At 41.1% G+C, this 25339-nt stretch overlaps 1 long non-coding RNA gene across 1 annotated transcript in view; it reads right to left on the bottom strand.

Annotated features, from left to right (window-relative positions):
- Positions 1-25339, bottom strand: part of LOC116861019 — a 54218-nt gene that overhangs the window by 12805 nt on the left and 16074 nt on the right. The window lies entirely within an intron of this gene.

The following is a 25339-nucleotide window of genomic DNA, read 5'->3' on the forward strand; positions in this document are numbered from 1 at the left end:
TTACAGAAGGAAGGAAGGTGAGGGGATGGGGTAACTGGGTTAAGAGTATTAAGGAGGGCACGTGATGTGATGAGCACTGGGTATTACACAAAACTAATGAATCATTGAACACTACATCAAAATCCAAAAATGCACTGTATGTTGGCTAATTGAACATAACTTAAAAAAAGAAAATTCTGATCTAATCACAAAATTATCTATCCACTGTTTGCAATTATATGTGTGTAGATCGTGCTGGTCAGGATAAACCCTCTTTCTCTTTCTTCTGCCTTCAAATTCTTTTACCACCCATCCTTCCTGCAAAACACAATGAAGACAAGTCAACTTCAGAAATGTGTGTCCATGTGCAACAGAGACAAGATTATAGCAGTTTGTGAATGTTATTGAGATTTTGGGAGTTAGCCTTAGGGATTTGGAGTAAAAGTAATTGTACAAAGAAAAGAATGAGGTTTCTGTTCACTTATGTGTATAAGTTTGGAGAGTCAAATCATTTCATGAGAATTTTGTATTTTCAATGTCCTGTATTACATGGCAGTGTATTTTAAGATATATGAAATGTTGAATGGATGAGTCACATTGATGTATAAAGTGTCTGAGATCTCTTACAGGAAATGTAGAGAATGTTGTACAGAATGTTGTACAATGTACTCAAAAGTCAACCAGTAGGATAAAATAAATATCCATGAGTCCATACTGCTATAAATAAATGATTGAATAAATAAATGGGTGAAGGAGAAGGGACAAATATTTTTAACAGAAAAATTCCAAATAATGCACATAGAAAAAATCAGAGAAATATAAATTCACCATTACACCACCAATGTTAGTGCAGGCAAAATCATGGATTAATGGCAAAATTAGAGTAAGAACTGTAAGGAAACCAGAATATTTACATAGTCTTAAGATCTCTCCCAAATATATAATAAATATATTAAGTATTTATTATAAACTGTAGTGGTTTCCCCCCCATCTCCACAAATTCTATGATACTTCTCTCTCCAAGAGGTGTTTAATTCCTTCTCCTCTAGTGTCCATTAAACTTAGTGACTCATTTCTAACAAACCGAATATCAGAAAAGAAAGATAGTAACCTGGCAGATACTACCTTATCCAAGTAAGGTAATAAGTAACCACCTTCACCAGTAATAAGTCATATTGGCATCATGTAGATGCTAGTAAGATGTAATAAAGGAGTGCTTCACCTCTGTGGTATTCTTTCCAAAAATATGTAACTCCTAGTCAATGAGAAAACAACAGACAAACTCAAATTGGAAGACACAATAACAAGATACCTGTCTAGTACTCTTCATCTTAACAAAGAGGTAACCCATGGAATGGGAGAAGATATTTGCAAATGGCATTACAGACAAAAGACTGATATCCAGGATCTATAAAGAATTTCTCAAACTCAATACACATGAAACAGATAATCATGTCAAAATATGGGCAGAAGATATGAACAGACACTTCTCCAATGAAGACATACAAATGGCTATCAGACACATGAAAAAATGTTCATCATCACTAGCCATTAGGGAGATTCAAATCAAAACCACATTGAGATACCACCTTACACCAGTTAGAATGGCCAAAATTAACAAGACAGTAAACAACATGTGTTGGAGAGGATGTGGAGAAAGGGGAACCCTCTTACACTGTTGGTGGGAATGCAAGTTGATGCAACCACTTTGGAAAACAGTGTGGTGATTCCTTAAGAAGTTAAAAATAGAGCTTCCCTATGACCCTGCAATTGTACTACTAGGTATTTACCCCACAGATACAGATGTAGTGAAAAGAAGGGCCATCTGTACCCCAATGTTCATAGCAGCAATGGCCATGGTTGCCAAACTGTGGGAAGAACCAAGATGCCCTTCAACAAACAAATGGATAAGGAAGATGTGGTCCATATACACTATGGAGTATTATGCCTCCATCAGAAAGGATGAATACCCAACTTTTGTAGCAACATGGACAGGACTGGAAGAGATTATGCTGAGTGAAATAAGTCAAGCAGAGAGCATCAATTATCATATGGTTTCACTTATTTGTGGAGCATAAGAAATAACACGGAGGACATGGGGAGATGGAGAGGAGCAGGGAGTTGGGGGAAATTGGAGGGGGAGATGAACCATGAGAGACTATGGACTCTGAAAAACAATCTGAGGTTTTTGAAGGGGCGGGGGATGGGAAGTTGGGTGAGCCTGATGGTAGGTATTACGGAGGGCACGTATTACATGGAGCTGGGTGTGGTGCATAAAAAATGAATTCTGGTACACTGAAAAGAAATTTAAAAAATTAAAAATTAAAAAAAAAGAAACTAGAAAAGAAAAACAAATTAAAACCAAAGTAAGCAGAGAAAAGGAAATAACAAAGAATATGACCTAACTCAAGGAAGTACAAAACAGAAAAATAATAGCAAAAAACAATAAAACCAAAAGCTGGTTCTTTGAGAATGTCAATAAGACACAATTACCTATATTAGGAATGAAGAAGGTAACATTATTTCAGATTCTATGGATATTAAGAGGATAATAAGAGAATGTTATGAATAACTTCATTTGAATGATTTTGATAAATTTGATGAAATGGAGAAATTCCTTGAAATGCAAAAACTATCAAAGTGCATTCAAGAAGAAATAACCTGAAGAGCTCTCTATTAAAAAATAATGTATTGGTGGCTAAACATTTTTCCCCAAAGGAAACTCTAAGCATAATCATCTTCCCTGGTGAAATCTACTAAACATTTAAGGAAGAAAGAATATCAATTCTGCTCAATCTCTTGCAAAAATTTGAAGAGAAGGGAATATTTTTCAATTCATTTCACTAAGCTAGCATGACCCAAATACCAAAACCATAGTAAGACATTACTTAGCAGTAAATTTTTTTAAAGATTTATTTATTTATTTATTTATTTACTTGACAGAGAGAGAGAGAGATCACAAGTAGGCAGAGAGGCAGGCAGAGAGAGGGGGAAGCAGGCTCCCTGTTGAGCAGAGAGCCCGATGTGGGGCTTGATCCCAGGACCCTGAGATCATGACCTGAGCCGAAGGCAGAGGCTTAACCCACTGAGCCACCCAGGCACCCCTTAGCAGTAAAACATTAAAGTTTTGTCCCTGATATCAAAACCAAAACAATACATCTACTCTCAGCACTTCTATTCCACATTTGATTGGAAGTTCTAGCCAGTATAATAAGGCAAGAAAAATAAATTAAAAGCACCTAGAGTATATCTTTATTATAAAGGAAGAAGTAAAAAATCATCTTTATTTGCAGATGACATGATTATGTAGAAAATCCCTTGGAATCTACACACACACACACATACACACACACACAAATAGTAAAACTTATGAGTTTGTGAGAAACAAAATGAATATACAATATTGTATTCTTATATATTAGCAATGTACAATCAGAAGTGAGATTGAGAAATAATGCCATTTATAACAGCATCAAAAAATGTCAAATACTAAGGCATAGATCTGAGAAAATACATGCAAAGCCTATACCAAAAAACATTGCTGAGAGAAATTCAAGAAAAATAAATGGAGCTGTATACCTTGTTCATGGTTCAGAAGACTCAATATTATCAAAATATCAATTCTTTCCCAAATTTGCCTATAGATTCAATGTGTTTCAAATCAAAATCCCAGCAGACTATTCTGTAGAATTCAGTTTATTTTTTGTTTACAAATTTATTATTATTATAATAGCAAGCTTTTTTTGAAATTAATATGGAACTGTAAAAAAAGAAAAAGAAAACAGAATTAGAGGTCCAACACTACCTGACTTTAAGACTTACTATAAAGCTAAAGTAATCCATCCAGTATCATTTTAGCATAAAAATAGACACATGGATCAATAAAACAGAAGAGAAGTTCACAAATAGACCCATATGTATGTGAACTGATTTTTGACAAGGTACAATATCAATCTGGTAGAGAAAATATAATCTTTTCAATAAATGATGTTGAAATAATTGGATACCCATATGTAAAAAAAAAAAAAAACTTTAATTCATACTGTATGCCTTACACAAAAAAATTAACTTAAAATATATCATTGACCTTAATTTAAGTGTAGAATGATAAAACTTTTAGAAGAAAATACAGAGAAAAAATTTGTGATAAATATTTAAATACAACACCAAAAGTGTGACCCATTAAAAAAATGTGATAAATTAGACTTCATCAAAATTTAAAAACTCTATACTTTGAAAGATACAGTTAAGGGAATACAAAGACAAGTGATAAACTGGAAGCAAATATTTTCAAATCACTACCTTCCAAAGGAATTGTATCCAGACTCAGTAGAGGACTCTCAAATTCATTAATAAAAATAAAAATTGGGGACGCCTGGGTGGCTCAGTTGGTTGGACGACTGCCTTCGGCTCAGGTCATGACCCCGGAGTCCCGGGATCGAGTCCCGCATCGGGCTCCCAGCTCCACGGGGAGTCTGCTTCTCTCTCTGACCTTCTCCTCGCTCATGCTCTCTCTCACTGTGTCTCTCTCAAATAAATAAATAAAATATTTTAAAAAAATAAAATAAATTAAAAAAAAATAAAAAAATAAAAATTGTAAATGGACAAAAGATTGAAAGACATTTCACCAAGAAGATATACAAATGGAAAATAGGTGCATTAAAAGATGCCAAGTTAATCATTAGTCTTTATGCAAATTAAAATGCTAACTAACTTAATGCCAATTAAAACCACAACAACTTACTGTTACACTACCATTAGAATGGCTAAAATTCAAGACTGATCCTATCAAGTGTTGGCAAGGATATAGAGCAACTGAACTGTCATACACTGCTAATGGAAATATAAAATGGTACAATCACTGTGGTAATCAATTTGGCAGTTTAAGAAATTAAACATATGATTCAGTCACTCTAATTCCACTCTTAGATATTTACCAAAGATAAATTAAAGCATATATCTATATAAAGATTTGTACATAAGTGTTCATATTAGCTTTATTATAATAACCAAAAACTATAACAACTCAAACATCCATGAAAAGATGAATAGATAAACAAATCATATTATATCCATACAATGGACTCTGCTCAGCAATAAAAAACAAAATAAAAAAAATAAAACAACAACAACAACAACCAAAACCTAAAGATAGGCTATTGATAGCTACATTATCATGAATGAATTAAAAAAAAGAAAGCCTGAGTAAAAGAAGACAAACAACAAAGAGAACATACTGTAAATTTCCATTTATATAGCATTCTAGAAAGTATAAATTTATCTATAGTAAGAAAAGTAGCTCAGTGGCTTCCTAAGGATGAGGTAAATGTACAAAGGCACCAGCAGAAACTTTTGAGAGTAAAGGATATGTTGATAATCTTGATTGTGGTGATGGTTTCATGGGTGTATATGTTTGTCAAAACTTACCAATTTATAACTTTAAACACATGTAATTTGTTGAATGTCAATTATATCTCAATTTAAGAAAGAAAAATATATACAGAATAGTTACCATGCCAACTTTCACAGAGCTAAAAAAAAAGAGTAATTAGCTATGAAAAGATGTATTGTACAGAGTTCCAGGTGAAATACTTAGCACTCTGGTACACTTTGAGCATATAACCATGGCAAAGAATTCTCAGATGCTCTGCTTCCTATTTTAGATTGTCCTTTATGCAGACACTGGACATATCTGCTACTCCATTTATATTTCCCTAACCCCTGTTAGTCCCTTCTCTGGCCCCAGTACACAGGAATGCTCAGGGCTCCACCTGGTGCCTGCCTTAATGTGAGGTATTTATCTATAGAAAGATGGAAAATACTGAAGGATATGCTCCCTGGGTGTTGTGGATTATTCCAGAAAGATGATGCTGCTAAGATGGCACACCAGCTGATAGCTGTCTACTGTAAGTTGGTATGAGGATTAACACCATCCCAGAAGTATGACTCTAAGAATATACCGGAAACAGCTGCTGGAACATGGGCTCAGACCTTGCAATGATAAGAGACCAACAAATTCCAGCCAATACACTGCAACATCTACTGTTGGATAAACTTAGCACAACGGTGGCATTGCTTACTCATGTTGGTATTCTGGCCCATGGAAACATCCTAAGAATCTGGGCAGAGTTGTCTGTCGATTTAAACCCTGGTGAACTGGAATGTGAGAGGAATGAAGGGGCCCACACCCATTTAGGATCTGTACCCAGGAAGCCTGCACAATTTACGGTGACCTCCACATCCCTGAACTCAGAGCAGTCTACATCTATCCCACTATTTGCAACAGTCAATGTATCAGGCATTGCCTGGTGCCTGACACTGTTACCCAGTGCGAGAACGCAGCTCTTGCAGTGAAATTTAACCTCACGTATTCATTCATTCATACAATAAATATCCATTAAGTTTCTACAATGGCAAAACAGTGTGTTGCATACCGAGGTTACCAGGATGATGAAGACAAGCATTACCCTCATGGAGGTGAATTTCAAGAAGGGGAGCACAGACATTAAATAACAATACACAGTAGGTGATCTAATCATAATTGTGGCAAGAATGAAAGTTACAGGTGGCATCAGAACCAATTCAGAGGAACCTGAGGAGTCTGAAGGATGGGGAAACTTTCTGGAGAAAGGTACATCAAAGCTGAGATCTCAAAAGTGAATAATAGTTATCTGGGGGAATCAGAGGAGAGCATTCCAGGCTGTGGGAGAGGAGAGAGAGGCACAGGAATTTACGAGGAAGCCAGAGAGCTGGAGCAGAGAAAGAAAGAGGTAGACAGAGGCCTCACAATGAAGGTCTTGTAGGCTGTGCGAAAGATTTGGGGGAAATGGAAAGCCATGGAAGGATTTGTATTTTACCATCTTTGTTAGATTGCAAACTCCCTATAACATGGGGATTATATCAATTCAACAGAAAGTAGCCTAGCCACCCAGAAAATTCCACCTGCAAGCAATTGATAATAAACATTTATTCAGGGTCATCTAGGATGCTTACCTGGGATTAACTACTTTAAAATCTTATCGAAAATGTCTGATTTCACCTTTATGTTTTTGTAATTGCATACCAGGTTTTTTTTTCTTTATTTAAATTCAATTTAGTTAACATGTAGTATATTATTAGTTTCAGGGGTAGAATTTAGTGATTCATCGGTTGCATGTAACACTCAGTGCTCATTACATCAGTGCCCTCCTTAATGCCCATCACCTAGTTACCCCATCCCCCAACACTCCTCCCCTCCAGCAGCCCTCAGTTTGCTTCCTAGAGTTCACCGTCTCTTATGATTTGCCTCCCTCTCTGTTTTCATTCCTTCCCTTCCCCTATGTTGATCTGTTTTGTTTCTTAAATTCCACATGTGAGTGAAATGATATGACAATTGTTTTTCTCTATCTGACTTCTTTCGCTTAGAGTAATACATTCTAACTCCATCCACACCTTGGGCTCCTTTCACATTTTGGCTGTTATGGACATTGCTGCTATAAAATTGGGGTGCATGTGCCCCTTTGACTGATTCCACCTTCAAATTTCATTTGGTGTAGTAGATTAAACCTCAACAAATCTTTCTTTGCTGATTAAGTAGCTGGCAGAAGAAATCCAAGTCACTTACTGTCTGGAAATTAGAGTGAAAGAATCCCAGAGTTGGGGAAGAAAGAACTGATGCATGCCTGCACATCAGAAGAGGCTTGCCTAGGGTTGCACAGGGAAGAAGAAAGAACCAGGGCAGAATCTAGGCATCTCAGGCCCTAACCCAAATGCTTATGACCCTGTGATGGTCTTTAAAGGCTGTGATCTGGTTTTGCTTTCTTTTTACTTATGACTCTTCAAAGGCAGAAAACAAAGTTACTAGGGAGTTCAAGATTGTTGGATCCTAGGTAACTCAGGTTGTTTTTAGAGATGTTTTAGGTAGAAGAGCTGAAGTGGCATTGGGGACAACAAAATTAAAATTGACTCTTCACCTGTTGGGGGCCAAACACAACTCCGGGTACTTACAAACACACTTTTTCCTCTCCCTAACCCCATAAGTTAGAATTTTTAGCCTTGTGTTACAGATGAGGAAACTGAGTCTTATAGAAGCTCACCCAAGCCCACAAAGATAGCAAGTGACTTGAGAAAGAAATCTGAAATTCTAACCCAGGTCAGTATGGCTCAAAAGCAGTGTTCCCTCTATTATCTCATGCAGACTCCCAGACTGACTGGGTTCCGTGCCCACACACTGATAGATGACCTTACCTTTCAGGGAAATTGACCACTGCCTGGGGTTGCCCTAAAATGCAGGACCCTCAAAAGCTTGCCACATTCCTGAGAGATACTGATCTCCAAAGGGCTCTTTGGGACCTTTGACCCCAGGGAATGTGACATTCAGCATCTGGAGTAAAATGGTGTGCAGGATGTTAGACCCAAAGCAAGACATGACAAAGACATGGAAAAATGTCCCTACCAGCCTTTCCCTCAGAGGGGTTTGGTTCTTATCTTATTAGAACCTTCTTACCTGTCTAGAAGATTGTCCCTGCCCTGCCACTAAAAGTGAACCTTCTGCAACACTCAGCTGGTCTCCTGTATGCTCAGGAAATAAGGTATTTCTGTCTTTGTCTCTGTCTGTCTCTAAGCTCTGTCATCTTTGGCTTCCCTAGAAGCAGTACAGGTCATGCTGAAATGCTTTTTCTTGAGAAGAAAGAGCAAGGGACAAAACATGTGTCATTCCCAGAGAGAAAATGAATCATGTGTCCTCTGATTACTTGGAAATATCTGATTTCTCTTTCTAAGAGAAAGGGTTGCAACTGTGTTCCTCGGGTGGTTCAGAAAAGAACAAAATGTGTTTTTCTCTTTTATCTAAAGAATATGTCTCAGCACTTTTTTCCATTCAAACATCAGAGTGAGAAGGTAATTGAATTACCATTCACCCTCCCAGGAACCTATAAGCAGCCTGGGACCAATACTTATGGTCTCATATCAAAAATATAACTTGGCTTTGGAACTAAGCTCCAAACCCAACCACCTAGTGATCAAGACAAAGCCTTCCAACTTGAGTCCTTCTCCCATTCCCTCTCACTCCAGGGTCCACAAAAATTGGAATACAGGTAGAAACTAAAAAGGGTCAAGTTAGAAGTTTGAGCAAAAATCAATCATTAGAGATGAATTCCTGGAAGCAAAAGAAAAGGGAAAGCAGTGTGCAATCACAGAAAAAGCATTGGTTAAGGAGTAAGGCATGGTGGGATTTGTTTGTAGCTTTGGCCTCCACTATCCAGATGACAGTAGGCAAGATACTTCATCCTTCCAGGTCTTCGACTCTTCTCCCATTATATGAAAGTGTCTGGCTTGACCTTTAAAGTTACTCTGCTAATGACATTGGCTATATCTGTTGTCTTATAAGCTGGGAGATTGGAAGGGAAGAGAAAGATGCAGAAAGAGCATAGGGAAGCAGGTGGAACTTCAGAATAAATAGCGTAACAAGAGAACCATGTTTGACACTCAGCACGAAGAAGAACACCTGGAAAATAGAGGCTAAGAAGATCATGCAAAAAGGAAAATATTTTGGAATCGGATAAATCAATCATGTTGGTTCAACTTGCAACTGGATAAGACCCAAGACAACTTGTATGGATGCCCAAGGCTGGCAGAAGAGAGAGTAGAAAGAGAAGACAAAGCTGCCTCCCTGTCTTCCCATCTGCTATGGGCCCTAGAACTCCCATCTTTCTACCAGGCAGATAGGGACACCCAGCTAGCACAAAGGAAGTATCTACCCAAGTCTCATGGCTGTCTAAGAAGATGAGCTTTCCTCTGTAAATGTTAAGTATTGTGATTTGACTAAGGAGGCATGAGCCTGGCCTGAGACTTCTGAACCAGTGACTAGAAAGACCTTGCATTTAGTGTAAACTTAGAATAACAAAGCAGGGTGGAATGGTGGGTGGGGTGGGGAAAAGGAGAAAGAGAAAATGGATGAATATAAATTACCTCTGGAGGTAATTGTTGACTGCTTGTGGGAATGTTGTGACTCAAGTTCAGAGGGCAGGAAGGACAAGGAGACTCACATTCCCAAGGGTACAGAGTGGCTTTGCTAATTGGCCTTGGGCTGGCCCATCAGTGACTCTTTCTCTGCCCCAAGCTTGGCAAGGCTGACCATGACTTGCTACTGGAAGGAGATTTGGTGGGATTTATGAAACTAGCTAAGGGGCTGTTCTTGGCAAGCCAAAGCTATAAATGTATAATACTTTATCTCCTGCAGGGATGTTTTCAAGCAAAGGAAAGACGGGAAATGTCTACATCAAGTAAAAACCCCAGCCACTGGTCAAGGAGAGTGGCCTCTCTCTGGAGCTACATCAAAGGGATGGTTCTGTCTGCTCCCTGTGGCCTCTGTGGATCCTGCCCTGGGAGTTCAAAAGTTTACTTGGAGCCAAAGAGAGAAGGAAGCACACCCACTGCCAGTGTTCTCCCAGGATTGTCAAGAGGAGGTTGTGCTGGGACTGCTGGAAAAACCACCATTGCCCCCTCCCTAGCTCCCTTTCCTCAACATTTCTTCACCCTCAAGATAAAATGTTAGTGCTTCAGTGGCACTGAAGCATGATGAAGTCAAAACCCTGGACCAATAGTCTGCAACTAAAGAGCTACAGGGCCTGCAGAATGTCATTTCCCCTCTCCAAGTTCATTTTCTTATAAAGTGAGAGGGTCGAAGCTGAATTAAAAGCATTCTTAGTGATCCCCTCCAGTGACCACAGTAAGGCAGAATTGGCTTTTCGAGCTCAGAAAAAAAAAAAAAGAAATTTCTTGTGCAAGAGAATTCCATTTAGAATTTGCTGCAAATCCCACTCCTTCTCTAAGTCACTTCTAACTGGCCATGCTCTGGTGAATGAGACCAGCTGGGATGCAACAGGAAACACAGACTAAATTCCTGAGGGCCAACTGAGGAAGCTTGTCTCATCCTTGATGCCATCTTCTCAGAGTCTATAAGAACAGACAACCTGTTCTTAATTTTCTAGAGGATGTTGCAACTTCATCCCAGACATTATGTTCTTCCTTTCTCTCTCATCCTTAGGGACACGTCATTGAAAATAAAGTGCCTAAAGCCAAGGCTGCAAAAGCCCATACAGAAACTGTGTAAATTAGAAAAAGACAAGCCCATGCCAGAGCAAAAAGCTTAGGGAGTGTTGCACAGAAGGGATGTCATCTCTCATTTGACTTAGTTGGCTGGAGGCTCCCATACAATCTTGTAAAACCTGCACAACTATAGCTGAATATCAAGGCTTGGCTTACAACATTTATTCAAAAATCTATATGTCAATAATAATGGTACGTTCCTATGTGTCACAAGTGAGGTTCCCCAACAAGCAGGCTCAGAGCTAAATATCCCTATTCAGGGATACATGGCCAAGATGAACAACTACAGGGGAAGGAAGGGAACAGTATGGGGCAACAGAACCACAATGCAATTGGAGCAAAGTCTCAGCCCATCCTGTAGGGGTCTTGGCAGTTGAGATGGTCATCCTGAATTGTCTAGAATTTGGGCAAATTGGCTGGACCTTCGTATACACTGTATAGATCAATCAGGGATGGGAGCCATCCTTGGGAAAGGGGTATGACATTGGGGGAAAAGGCCCATAATGCAAGGACAAGTCTTGGGAAAGAACTCAGCTGCAAGCAATCAGCCAGGAACACTGGCAGCATCTAGGGGAATACAAGCTTCATTTGTGATAGTTCTGGATGGCACAACATAGAATCCACTATCCTTTTTTAAATATTTCATAGTTTAACAAGCATGTTCCATTTGCTCTTCTGGATCCACTCTCTGCTTTTTTCCATCCTGCTCTTTGCTCTGGGAGGCTGACCTGTATGAATTACATCAGTCGGCTCCCATGCCCTCTGACTCCTATTTGGGTTCAGCCAATAGAGCCCTGGCCGAAGATCAGAAGGAAGGAAGAGAGGGAGGTCAGCATGCTTGTTTCCCTGGCTCCATCTCTGCAAGGTCACATTGGATTGGACACCTCCTCCAACTGAAGGTCAGTGGCTCCTATCCAAGACCCTCTCATGGACCATTGATTCTCTCCTTCCAGGTTCTGGCAACTACTCCCTCCCCTCACCTTTTTACCTTGGTGCTCTAGCAGGCATCCCTCACCCCACCACTCCATGGTACTAATGCTGGGATAACTCCACCTGTGTGATTTCTCAACTCTGCCCACACTTTTGTAGAGTCCTTTCTTTACAAAGGGAACTCTCTCTGAATTACCCTAATTTGAGTGTACTTCCTCATTTGTTCCTTCTAGGACACTCCTGATACTTTTAGACATGTATTGTCTTTCCTCTTCCTTTCTACCTTCCTATGAATCAATTGTGTTTGTCCCCAATTTAGAGATAAGAAAGTACAAACTCAGAAGAGTTGTATGATTCTTTCAAGCTCCCAAGTTAGTAAGATGGCCCTTGTCTGTTGACTCAGATCCACCGTCTACATCAGTATTACACCTTAGTGCTTCTCTCAGATTATTCTCTTTTCCCACACAGCTCAGGGGAAAAAAAACAAAACAAAACAAAACAGGAGAAGGAAGAACAGCCATGGAAATTTGAGACCACAGAACATTCTAAAATTTAGCATGAGGATGCCTTTTATTTTAGCACTGGGATTGAGAAAGAAGGAGAAAAGAGAGTCCTCTTTATGATTCTTGCCCTATCCAGTCTTCTGGAAAACTTCAGTTTCTTTTCTAAAGTACCTCTCTCAATCAGAAAATTAAGCTAGTTCAAAATCCAGATCTGCCCCAATCAGCTGCTTGACCCTGGTCAGGTCACATGACCTTTGGGTCTTTGGTTTCTTCATCTGCGTAAAGGAAAATTGTTAACTATGTGAATCCCAAGCGCCCTTCCATTCTGTGTTTCTATGAGCGCCTTGTTCTCTTTGCTTCTCTTATCCTAGAAACAGACAACAGTTATGTGGATAAGCTCTCATACTCACAATTGTTAGTCTCATCCCTGGGAAAAAGAAGAAGGAGCTCAGATGGTGCTATGCACAAAGACTCACTTGTTAGCACTAAAGGACCCTTCAAAAGGTCTTGTCCAGACCCTTGCTTTTAACCAGAATAACAGCTAAGCCCAAATGAGAAAGTGGAGATACTATTTCATTCTGCATTACTCCCAAAGTCCCTATGTGTAGCAGATACCTAGATTCTCAGTCCCATCAAAAGTGGTGTCTCTGTTTTTCCTGATCAAAAGCAAATGGCTCTTCTCTGTACAAAATGTCTTTTGTCCTGTCTTACTTGCATTGTCCCACATTACTGATGTATTGTTCCGTACAGGGATCAACTAGAAATGAGAAGTCCCACTGTGATGCTGCCACTACTGTGAGGAGCTCTCATTTACTGAACCACCAACTGCAAAACAGAGAGAAGTAAATACTTGTTCCTCCCTTTCCATGTTCCTATTCCTAGATCTTGGCGTAGGAATTAGAGACACTGGGTTCTAGTACTAGTTCAATTCTTAACTTCAGCAAGTCACTTCCTTTCTCTAGACTTCACTGTATTATCTATTAAAATGACTATGTGGGTAGCATCATCTTTTCTAGGTCTGACTTTCCATGAACCTCTATGGATAAATAGGATTCAGGTAGGTTAATTTGGACAGATGGCATCTTAAGTTGGGCTTCCCCGGTAAACAAATCTGAGTAGAGACTTACATTGGGAGATATAGTCCCAAGGCATCAAAAGTGAGGGAAAAGAACACAAGACAAGGAAGAATGAGAAGCAAAGTTGATGTATTATTGTCTTAGATGATTTTGACTGCCGTAACAAAACACCAGAGGCCAGGTAGCTTTTAAACAACAGAAATTTATTTCTCATATGTCTAGAAACTGGAAGTCCAAGATCAAGGTGTTAGCATGGTCACCTTTTGAAGAGGAGCCTCTTCCTGGTTCATTGTTGCTGCCTTCTTATTGTGTTCTCACATGGTAGAAGGGACTAGGTATCTCTCTGGAGCCTCTTTATAAGGCACTAATCCCATTCATTAAGGCCCCATCTTTATGATTTAAGGCCCAACTCCCAAGGCCTAACTCCCAAAGGCCCAACTTCTTAATACCATCATCCTTGGGGTTAGGATTTCAACATATGAATTTGGGAGAGATACATTTAGACCATAGAAATTATCAACATAGCCACAGCTTTACCTGCTCTAGAGAAGTCCAAAGTGTCATTTGATCACACTGGACATTTCTGCATATGTTGTACAGAAAAAAAAAATAATAATAAGTCTTGGAAAGAAGAAAAAAGCAGAGATTTATCTGTAGATACCCACTGTTTTTCTCTCCCCCATTAGTCAAATTTTACCCACTGGGATTTCTTTCTCCTGTTCTATCATATCACCTGGACCCCTTTAAAAGCCACTAGGGAAGCCAGATCCTTCAACCAGAAGTGTGGCACTGCACCCCACCTGAAAGAGGTGGGAAGAGCCAAGGAATTTGGCCTTCAGTCTCCTCTACCTGGAACCCGCTGTCGTGGCAGAGGAAGGCAGCTAAGGGTTTGGGAGATTGTGAAGCTACGAGAAACTAAGGAAGCATAGATGCCATACCTGGTACCAACAGGTAGAAATGGTTATGATGGAAAAGTGTACTAGAAGAGAGCTCAGGTACCTTTATTCAACAAATGTCTTCCAAAAAATTTGGATGCAGAGGTGGGAAAACTTTTGCTGCCCTCAAGGAACACTGTCTGTTGGGGAGACGGACTTAGACACTGGCAATGACAGCAAAGTGATCTGTCATTGTGAATGGTTACATTTGCTCTCCTCATGTTACATGGAGGGACATGAAGCCCAGGCCTGACCAAACTGACATGAGAAGTCTGGGTCAGAAGGAGGTCTACAAACCCAAGCTGTGAATTTCCAAGTCAGCACTTCATTGGTGGCCCCTCTCTCAAAGGCACAAAAGTGGTGTAGAGCAGGTTATGTTCTCAAACAAGAGGGGATGAAACAGGTCTAGTGGCATCAGGGCCTGGCTGAGCCACAGGACTCAACTGTTTAAAATCGCCTACAGATCAAAATGACATCCTGGGGACTAGGTCTGGGGTGGGTGTGTGGAGGAGGAGGGAATGTTAGGGAACTCTTTGTGAACACAACTTCTTTGCTAAAAGGAGCCAGGAGGAATCAGTTTAATTGAAGTTAAAGATATTTTAAGGAAGGTAAGAGCCTATCTGGAGGTTCAGCCAAGGGATTTCGTTCTGCCTTTGAAAATGAGAAGAGTTGAACAGGATCTGTATGGATGAGCTGATAAAATAGTCCTTTGAAGTGGACAGGGATCTTTTTATAGCCTCTGATTAACTTAGCCCTGGGTGAGGGAAGAGAGCTCCTCTCATTTACAAGCGTGGAAGGTGGTGAGCTGTCCCCCTCCAGTTGGATTTCTTCTGGCTTGGCCATGAAAAGACAGAAATTGGCCTGGTGTCCTTGTTTAGCTGAGAGAAGATAAATCTGGAAGTCTTTCACACAAGAGAGCATAGATGAATGGCCCAGGGAAAGTCCTAGAAGGTTGGTTAACAGACATCACAAAGAAAAGCACAGAGCACAGAATCAAAATCCCCACATTCCACCCCTAGTTCACACACCATCTAGCCCACTAGATAAATCATGGATTCCACCTTAAAAAGAATTAAGAAGTCAACAGTTACATGCAACTAATGAATCGTTGAACACTACATCAAAAACTAATGATGTACTGTATGTTGGCTAAGTGAACATATGAATAAAAACTTTAAAAATAATAAAAAATAAAATAGAAAACATGTCAACAAAAATGCCAAGAAATTACAGCAATAAAAATTAGTGTCATGGATTATTTACTTTGTACAACATGCTATACAGGCAATATTTCTCGGTTCATCTTAACAACCTAGGAGGTAGGTATTATTTTTATTCCCATTCAATATTCAAAAAAAGAGAGGCTTACTTATGGATGAGCAAATAAAAGCACCTTGTTCAAGCTTAGTACATCACAGGCCAGAACCCAGATAGATAAAACTTCTAGATAATTGTTTAGGTAGCATGAGGTTACCTTTGGTTACAAACCTCACGCCATGGAACTCCACGCCCATTTTATTAGCACCCATTTCTCTTGGCGCAATAACTGTATAAGTTGGTCTAATCTCCCACTCCCCAAACAGTTCAGAATCTCCCTTGGGACATGGGAACATTTTGCCAAAAGCTTAAGATTCAGCTTTCCTCGGACTCCTGAGTCCATACCACCACCACCACCACCACCACCCCAGTGAAGAGGAAGAAGAAACTTGGAGACATGAACCACAGTGATAATAAATTTGCCTCCAAAAATGAGCTGTATCAGTTGTTAGCTAGCTAAAAAGCTGCTGATTGCTGCCCTTCATTCCTATGGAAAATCGAAATGGGAAATGGAGACCCAAAGTACAGTAGAATGTAACTTAACCTAACGTGTAAAGTCTTTGCCAAGATCTTAGGCTTTCTAACTCCCCAATCTGGTGCATGTTCCTGTAAATACAATGAAAGTTTAATATCTGAAGCTATGAAGTAAAAAAGGGAAAGAAGTCAGGAGACTTTAGGTTTAATCTCAGTTGCATCAAAATCCATATAATGGCCTTCTAAAGGGGCTCTACCTTCCTCTTGACTTCTAGCATCCTGTCTGGACAATGAGAGAATTCCACACAGTTCATCTCCGAGGTGTCTTCTTCAGCTCTTCTCATCTTGGGCAATATCCTTGCCTTACTAATCTCATAGGGCCTGCAGCAAGAGTGAAAATTGGTAGAAGTGGGATGTGGGGAGAATGGACTCTTAAAAGGAAAGTCAATAATGTTTTATATCACACAAGTACAAAGGACAGAGTGTCTTGGTCAGTCACGTACTCTTCCTAATCATCCTTGAGACATTATAAAAACAAATGGAACGCTGTGAAACTCCATGATAAAGAAACCTCTCCCATCCTCTTTTTGGATGGAGACTTGACTCTTGAGGCCTATGAAAGCTTCCTCCTCTCTGCTAGATGGGCAGGAGTTCAAAGTCCAGTAAATCTCCCCCCTCCCCAAGCTGATGCTTATGGGGTCTCCACTTCTGATCTCTCACTGACCTCTTTCCTACTACGGATAACCCAAGCATTCAAAGGAAAAACCCTGGTAATGGACTTTCAGGACACACTGGGGCTGAAAGAGATTAGGGAATTTTTTTTTTTTTTAAGTTCTGAACATAGGGCATGTGCTAATTGGCCTGGGTCTAGCTATGAAATAAATTGCTGTCATCATTATTTTATTCTCTGAAGGAGACAACCTCAGGTTAGTATTTCAAAGAAGAATGAGTCACTGGGAAGGTTTAAAAGTACCTGCTAATTATTTCTTTAAAGAAAAACCTTAACTCTGGGAGAAAGGAGTGAGACACAGCATCAACTGGCCATTAAGATGAAAGAGCCAAGTTACCTGGGCTGCTTCGGGAGGCCCAGAAATAACAAGAGTGCCCCTGTATTTGCAGAGCATATTTCCCTACAGAGGCTCTTCCACAGACATTATCTCACTGACCCTGAATTCCTGAGAGAGGAGCAGCCCACTGCTGGCTTTGTTATTCCTTTCTTTCTGCCTCACTGTGATGTGAGGAGGCTGAGGGAAGACAGGTCAGTGCTGAGAAGGGATGGGGGTCTTTCAGTTGTTTGTGAGTCAGCATATGCACAGCTGCTTAGAATCCTTAGCCCCTGAGCTTGGAGATGTCTGGTCACCTTCTCCAGTGGCTCCCAAAAAATGTTTGGGATTTATCCTAATAAAATTCTATGAAGAATCCCAATTTAAAACAGAAGACCAATTCTAAGATAAGCTCAGATTTTTTTTTTTATTTTCAGCATAACAGTATTCATTGTTTTTGCACCACACCCAGTGCTCCATGCAATCAGTGCCCTCTCTAATACCCACCACCTGGTTCCTTCAACCTCCCACCCCCCGCCTCTTCAAACCCCTCAGATTGATTTTCAGAGTCCATAGTCTCTCATGGTTCACCTCCCCTTCCAATTTCCCCCAACTCCCTTCTCCTCTCTAACTCCCCTTGTCCTCCATGCTATTTGTTATGCTCCACGAATAAGTGAAACCATATAATTGACTCTCTCTGCTTGACTTATTTATTTTTAATACTTATTTAGTATCAAGCCAATCAACGAAAATAATGAGGTTCATTTGAGGAATACAAAACTTTGCAACCCAGTCATCTGGAGCTCAGTGACCACAGAGATGAAGTACATTATGGTTCACACTTTAAATTTTTTGAAAAAAAAAAAATCCTTTTGTGCCAGTGTTTTCTAGGGTCTTGAATGGCTCAAGAACTCAGTTAGGTTAGTCAGTGTTATGGTCAACAGAGACATTTCCAGACAGTTTGTCCAAGAGGAGAAGGGGATGAAGGCCACTATCCAGGGGAAGACAGAGGCTCAGTTTCAGAGAGGATGCAATTGTATTTTTCATATCGGAGAGGCTAGGAAATGACAAGTTCTAGAAGGGCACAACCCTGGGCCCTTACCCAAAGGCTACATCCCAAGTGAACCTCTCATAGGGCTCTCACACGGTTGTTCAGTGATGAACTATTGGATATTGAAACTCTGGGACCTGGGACTAGGCCCTCTGGCCACACCTGGTCCCTGGAAAGTTGAATTTAAACTGGTCATGCAGGTCTGTCTAGTGAGTGTCTTCTGAAAGACTGCTGACCAAAGAATACAACCAAAAAGGGTGAGGAGTGGAGAACACAATAATGAACTTTTTAACCACCCTGCGAGCTAGGGCTTAGACACAGATTTTGTTGCAAATACAAGAATTTTATTACAACAATAAAGGAAATTCCCACTTGCCATGGTGTGAATGTTGGGGCCCCCCAAAACTGGTATGCTGGAAACCTAATACTTAAGGTGATGGTAGTAGGGCCTTTGGGAGGTGATCAGAGTGATGAGGGTGGAGCCCTTGTGAATAAGATTAGCGCTATTACAGAATAGATCCCAGAGAGATCCTTTACCCTTTCCACCATGTGAAAGTAAATGACAAGTCTGTGATCTGGAAAAGTGCCTTCACTCAACGACCCTGATCTTGTACTTCCAGCTTCCAAAACTGTGAGAAATGAGTTTGTTGTTGATAAACTACCCAGCATGTGGTATTTAGTTACAGCAGCCCAAACGGTCTGAGATACCAGTCCACACCTTGAGTGTGACAGAGCAGTTCACATCTGTTGCACTGTCCCTGGCTGTTTCTGGCACCTCCTCTTCCCCAAGTTTATTCCCTTTTTCTTTGGGTTCAGCCTTCCACTCTCCAGGCACCTATTCTTTCTCTTCTAGGTCTTAATTTCCCCCAAACATTGTGTTCCTGATGAGAACATCATGGGACAGAGAAGTGGGTCCCCAACGGCGGTTGTCAGCATCAGTGCTGAGTAGCATCAGGACACATAGATTATTTTCAAGGGAAGCTTCTCCTCTAAAGAATACCTCACCCTCTTAGGGTTACATTTTAGTGCCAACTGGTTCCTCCACTGATGTGAAAGTTTAGTTCAAACACTTCAGCCAGTTTCATTTCTATGACGCCAACCTTCTCAACAGGGTGGAGACTGTAACTTCTGCTTATCTTCCCTCTCCAGGAGCTTAGGTAGGTAATGCTGTCTGACCCACAGAGGCAGTGACCTGGGATAAGTAACCTGAACCCAAGCGAAGAGCCTTTCCTCCCAGCCTTTCTTCCTTAGAGAAGCTTCCATATGTAAGTAATGATCACACAGTTTACTAGCAAATCTATGAGAGATCTTGATGAAACAGGAACCACTGGTTTCAATTTTCTGTGAAAGGACTCAGGTGCCAAAAGCTCCATCCCATGTATGGTTCTCTTATACTTAACTTCCTATCATTTCTTCCTCATCTTGTTACATCCCTGAGTTAAAAAGCTCCATGCCAGGGTCAGAATGTCTAAGTTCTAGTTCTGCCAATTAACAGCACATGTAGCCCTAAGCAGGATTCTTAACCAGCTTGTAAACTGAGGAAACTGGGTAGAGCTATGTACCCATCACCTCCATCTTCTGTCAACTTCCAAGTCCCCCACCCATGTACAGTCAGGACTATTACAGCACAGTATGAACAGCCGTTCTCAGGCCCTGGGGGTGGGGAGGAAGCCAAAGGAAACAAGTGGCATGTTCAACTAGTTTCAAACAGGAAGATGCTTTTGATTCACCCAGGCTGAGGATGAAAAGCATTCCAGAGAGCTGAGGCAGTGCTAGGACAAGGGTCCATGCTCCCTGAGGGCTCTGAGCACTGACGAAGAGGCATGAAAAAGACAGAGAGCCCCCCATTAGGGTCTGGCTCTCAAACCTGACCCAGTAGGAACTGGGAACAAGGGGAGGATAAAATGATTGCCCTTCAGGGAACATAACTGAAAGATCAATGCCGGCCCCCTCCCCAGACCACCCCCAGCAGGAGAGGGAATGAATGCAGGATGAAACAAGGGAACAAGTTGGCTTTTGGAATGAATCCTGAGATGCATAGAAGCTGAAACTACCCCCTGACTTATGAATCTAGCAAAATCTAAGAGTGATCAAGGTCCAGGTAACAATGGTAAGCAAACCTTTCATTGACTCTCTCTCTCTCTCTCTCTCTCTCTGTCACACACACACACACACACACACACACACACACACCCCACCACCACCACCACCAACAACAACAACAACAACAATAACAACAAGAACTGTATAAACCCTTCAACTTCCTCCTGCCTGCAAACTCATCTGGGAAATGTTATAATAGAAAGCAACAGTAACAAAAAAAGGGGGGGGTGTGTCTGGGTGGCTCAGTCAGTTAAGTGGCTGCCTTCCACTCAGGTCATGATCCCAGGGTCTTGGGATGGAATCCAACATCGGGCTCCTTGCTCAGCAAGGATCCTGCTTCTCATTCTCCTTCTGCCTGCTGATCTCCCTGCTTGTGCTCATGCACTATCGCTAATAAAAATAAATAAAATCTTAAAAAAGAAAGAAAGGAAAAAAAAAGATGTGGCATCCAAGCTGGCTTTCTCATGAGTAAACAGATTCCATATGGCAAGGGAAAGGTCAAGGAGAAAGCAACTTTTGAGAGGACAAAATAGAAGGGAATAGGTGTGGACAACCTTTCATCTTACCAGAGGGACCAGCACTACAAGATGTGGTATACTGGGTCTCAAGTGGAGGCCCATGTCTGGAAATTCCCTTGTTATGGCTATAAGCTCTCAGTGCTGCACACAGAGGAAGGAGTCCATGTTCTTCTGGTCCTGCAGGTTGGCTACCACATTATGAGAGTTCAAGTCTACCATTAGAGTCCAGGTCTCAGTATTTTTTTTCTGTAAAATGGAAAATAATGACCCTTTGGCCCAGCATACCTTAATGGAGATAAGATTCAGGAAATAATAGGTGAGAGAACTGAAGGGGTTTTGTGGATCTGGGAAGCAAGAAATTATATCTGAACCAAGGTTTGAACCAATATGGAAGTTCTCAGAAGGGAAAGAGATGTTCAGGTCATGGAAATGGATAAAGGAGCAAGAAGAGTAAGTCCCAGTAACACAATGGTTCATTAGTGGGCAGAGAAAAAGAGCCAGAAATGAAAACCAGAAAGGAAGTGCTGAGAAGTAGTGGAGCCTTAAAAACCTGAAAAAAAGTGATCTGAGAAAATAATCAATTGTGTCCACAGATTTCTTAAGAAGTTAAGCTTTGTTCTTCTTACTTCCTTTATATCCCCAAAACCACTGTGGGGATCAAGCAGCACACAGAAAATGTCTATTTGAGGAGAGAATATATGTGACATTTGTTGTAAGCCTGGAGAGAACTGTAGGGCGAGTCCCTTTCTCCCTGGTTGTTTGCTGTGCAACACTGGACATCTAACACAGCCTCTCTGTGCTGGCCTCAGGTAGTATTTATCCAAATCCTTAGTGACTTGGGTCCAGAAGATGTGGGTTTTAAATCCAGCTACTCCTGGGCAACTGACTCCAAAGGGAAAGGTGAGCCTCAAGTGGGAGTGGAACATACTGCCACCAAATAGCCAGAGTCTCCTCTCCCCAAAACCTGGTTTGCCTTAGAACAGGATGAGGATCTCAAAGTTCTTTTCAAAGGAACCACACTTGCTGCTTGAAACTCTTTTCATACAACTACCCAAAATAAATTTGCTTCCATAGCAAATATTTATGGAAAACCCCCAAGTGCAATCCATGGGCCAGGTCCTGAGTGGTTAAAAGAAGACAAGGACTAGACGACCATTGAGGCCCTGAGACATGAGACCCCACATTCCACCTAGAAACAAAGGCAGACTCTTAGAGAGTGACCACTAGTCAGACTGTGCTAAGTGTCTTCACAGAAATACAAACAAAATGCAATAGGAACCCAAGTGGTGGTCATTAATCTGCACCCACAAGATCCAAGAAAACTATAGAGAGGAGGTACCATCTGAACGAGGTCCTGATGCTGAAATGGATTTTGATATTCAGAGAAAGCAGAATGTATTTCAAGCTGAGTGAACATGGCAGGCAAAGTTTTGGCAATAGGAAAGGTTTTCTGCTTTAAGAATAAGTTGATGGTTTGGGACCTCAGTCTGTATTCATTGTCTCAAGTTAAGAAATTTTTTTAAGGAAGGATGTGGTAAGATTGGTTCTGCTCTTTACACAGAGCTTTCTGGCCGTAATGAGGAGAGAGAATGGAAGGTTGGAGAACTGAGGGAGAAGACTTCTTGGAAAGCTAGCAGAGTCCAGAAGAGGAACCACCAATATAAGAATAAAGAAGCATTGCAATAGAAAAGACTGAATGTTGTTTCAAGGTTTTCTAGAGTGTGCCAATAAAGAACACAAAATGTATGGAACTGGGAAACTAAAGAGGAGATAAAATTATTTTTAGACAAGTTGAATCTGTCACACACAAATGGGTTAGCAAGAGAAAAGTTAGGAACCTGTGTTGGAGATGACTGCAGTGTAACCTTATGGAAGTTAGGTTCTGAAGACCACACTCAAGGTCAATGTTGAGCAGAGGCAATGGAATTTTGAAGCCCCCTTCTCTTTATGGAATTTAGCATCCAAAGTCCCTCTCTTTCTTTCTTCCTTCCTTTTTTTTTTAAGATTTTATTTATTTATTTGACACAGAGATCACAAATAGGCAGAGAGGCAGGCAGAGAAAGGAAGGGAAGCAGGCTCCCTGCTGAGTAGAGAGCCCGATGCGGGGCTCAATCCCAGGACCCTGGGATCATGACCCGAGCCAAAGGCAGAGGCTTTAACCCACTGAGCCACCCAGGTGCCCTGGCCCTCTCTTTCTTGACATCCTCCTCTTCCTTGTCATTCCTTGACTTTCACAACTTTTAATACCCCCTCATTCTCCTTTTTTGAATCTTCTTTGGCTCTTCCTCCTTTGATCACATTCCTTCACTCAGCCCTTAGCGCACCCGTGTGCTGTCCCCAGCCCTCAGTACTTCTTGATCCCTTCTCTCTACCTGGGCATTTCATAGCCACGGCTTGAAGTTGCCTCACTGCACAAACAGATCCATGATGCCCAACTGAACGTAGCATCAACTGCGTGGTGAACAGGCAACATGGCTCGGGTCATGATCCCGAATGAGATTGAGACTGCAGTGTTATCAAATATGTTAAAAATAGAAAGCCTCCATGAATGATAAAAATGGCAGCCAAGTTATAAATGTTGGGGGTAGTGAGCGGTTAAGAAAGGTGGAGGGTTAAGAAATGAAGGCATTGAGTTACATTCTTCCAAAATTTGATCATAGGAGGAAGGAGAAAAATTGAGGGATTCTGACACAGAAGCAGGGATAAAGAAACACTTTTAAGTGCATGGGCTGGTTTATAAGAAAATCCCCAGTTATTTATCCATAGTAATAATAGCTAACGCTTATTGAACATTTACCGTGTGCATTGATGTGGTTAAGCTTAGTTAACTCTTGAGACAAATACTCTTATCCACCAGAAGAAATGGAAGGGATGACAGTAAAGAAGTCAAGCAAATATCCCCAAATCCCACAGCTGTTAAGGGGTAGAGGCAGGATTGCAAATAACCAGTCTGGCTCTGAGACCCCACTTACTCTCCTGTGTAGAGTAGGTGGAGGTTCTAGATGTCACATCTCAAGACCAAGCATTGGTCTTAGTTCAGAAGCTTCCTATAGTCTGCCCCTTTCATTCCCAGGATTTTGAACACTGCTTTCACTCATTCCTAGGATTTCATATGTTGTATCTGTGTAGAACTGTAGTGATAATTCATGTGAATGACACATGGATCAATATCCCTGTCCTTCTGCTTGGACACCCTTGAGAGTCATCTAGGATGCTCATGCTACTATGTTCTGACTTCTTCCTCCTACGCTGAATACTAGGACTGCATACAGAGTCAGCTCCCTGGCCCTTGAACTCACAGCAGGTGAAAAGCCAGGAAGCAAAACAAGGAGAGGGTGAAAACAAATCCTCTCAATTATGACAGAGATGAGCAGAGGGGTGACAGGAGGTAAGGGGTGCAGTTAGGGTACCTATCTGTAGAATTCCCCTTGTCTATAACATGATATGAAATTACCAATCAGAACTGAGAAATACAGATGGCGTTGGATAAAGAACCTGTGCCAAAGGGTGAAGAAGAAGTCAGAGTTCCATCTTTGTGGCATTGCCAGCCAACCGACATATTTTTTATTGAGCAAGTGCTATTGATCTTGACCATGTTGGGCAACAGGACCACACGGTTCTGTCAAAGAGGCTGTGCTAAGACATGTGAACAACTGAGAAGAACGGTGTGGTGTGAGGGTTGTGCTTCAAAGAAGAGGGACTCACTGAGGGCTGAATTGGCCATGATCGTGGTCAAGGTAGGACACAGCTCTGCAGCAAACTGTTCTAGGGGAAAGCTGAGGGTGCACATTCTGGGGGTACCTAGGAACATAGCAGGTGGACAGTGAAGGAACCTCCAGATGGAGTTGGTAAGAAGATAGCTTCACCAGAGTGGCATATGAATGAATTCTGCAAAGAAGTAGTTCATGAAATGGTGTTAAAAAGGAGATGACTTCAAAAGAAATGAAATCTTGCCATTTGCGACAACATGGATGGAACTAGAGGGTATCATGCTTAGCGAAATAAGTCAATCGGAGAAAGACAACTATCATATGATCTCCCTGATATGAGGGAGAGGAGATGCAACATGGGGGGTTAATGTGGTAGGAGAAGAGTAAATGAAACAAGTTGGGATTGGGAGGGAGACAAACCATAAGTGACTCTTAATCTCACAAAACAAACTGAGGGTTGCTGGGCAGAGGGGGGTTGGGGGGGGTTATGGACATTGGGTAGGGTATGTGCTATGGTGAGTGCTGTGAAGTTTGTAAATGTGGAGATTCACAGACCTGTACCCCTGGGGGAAAAATATATATATATATATGTTTATAAAAAAATAAAATTTA

This window comes from Lontra canadensis, unplaced genomic scaffold (assembly GCF_010015895.1).
Source record: "Lontra canadensis isolate GAN:19392208 unplaced genomic scaffold, GSC_riverotter_1.0 scaffold188, whole genome shotgun sequence".
In the NCBI taxonomy this organism is placed as follows: domain Eukaryota; kingdom Metazoa; phylum Chordata; class Mammalia; order Carnivora; family Mustelidae; genus Lontra; species Lontra canadensis.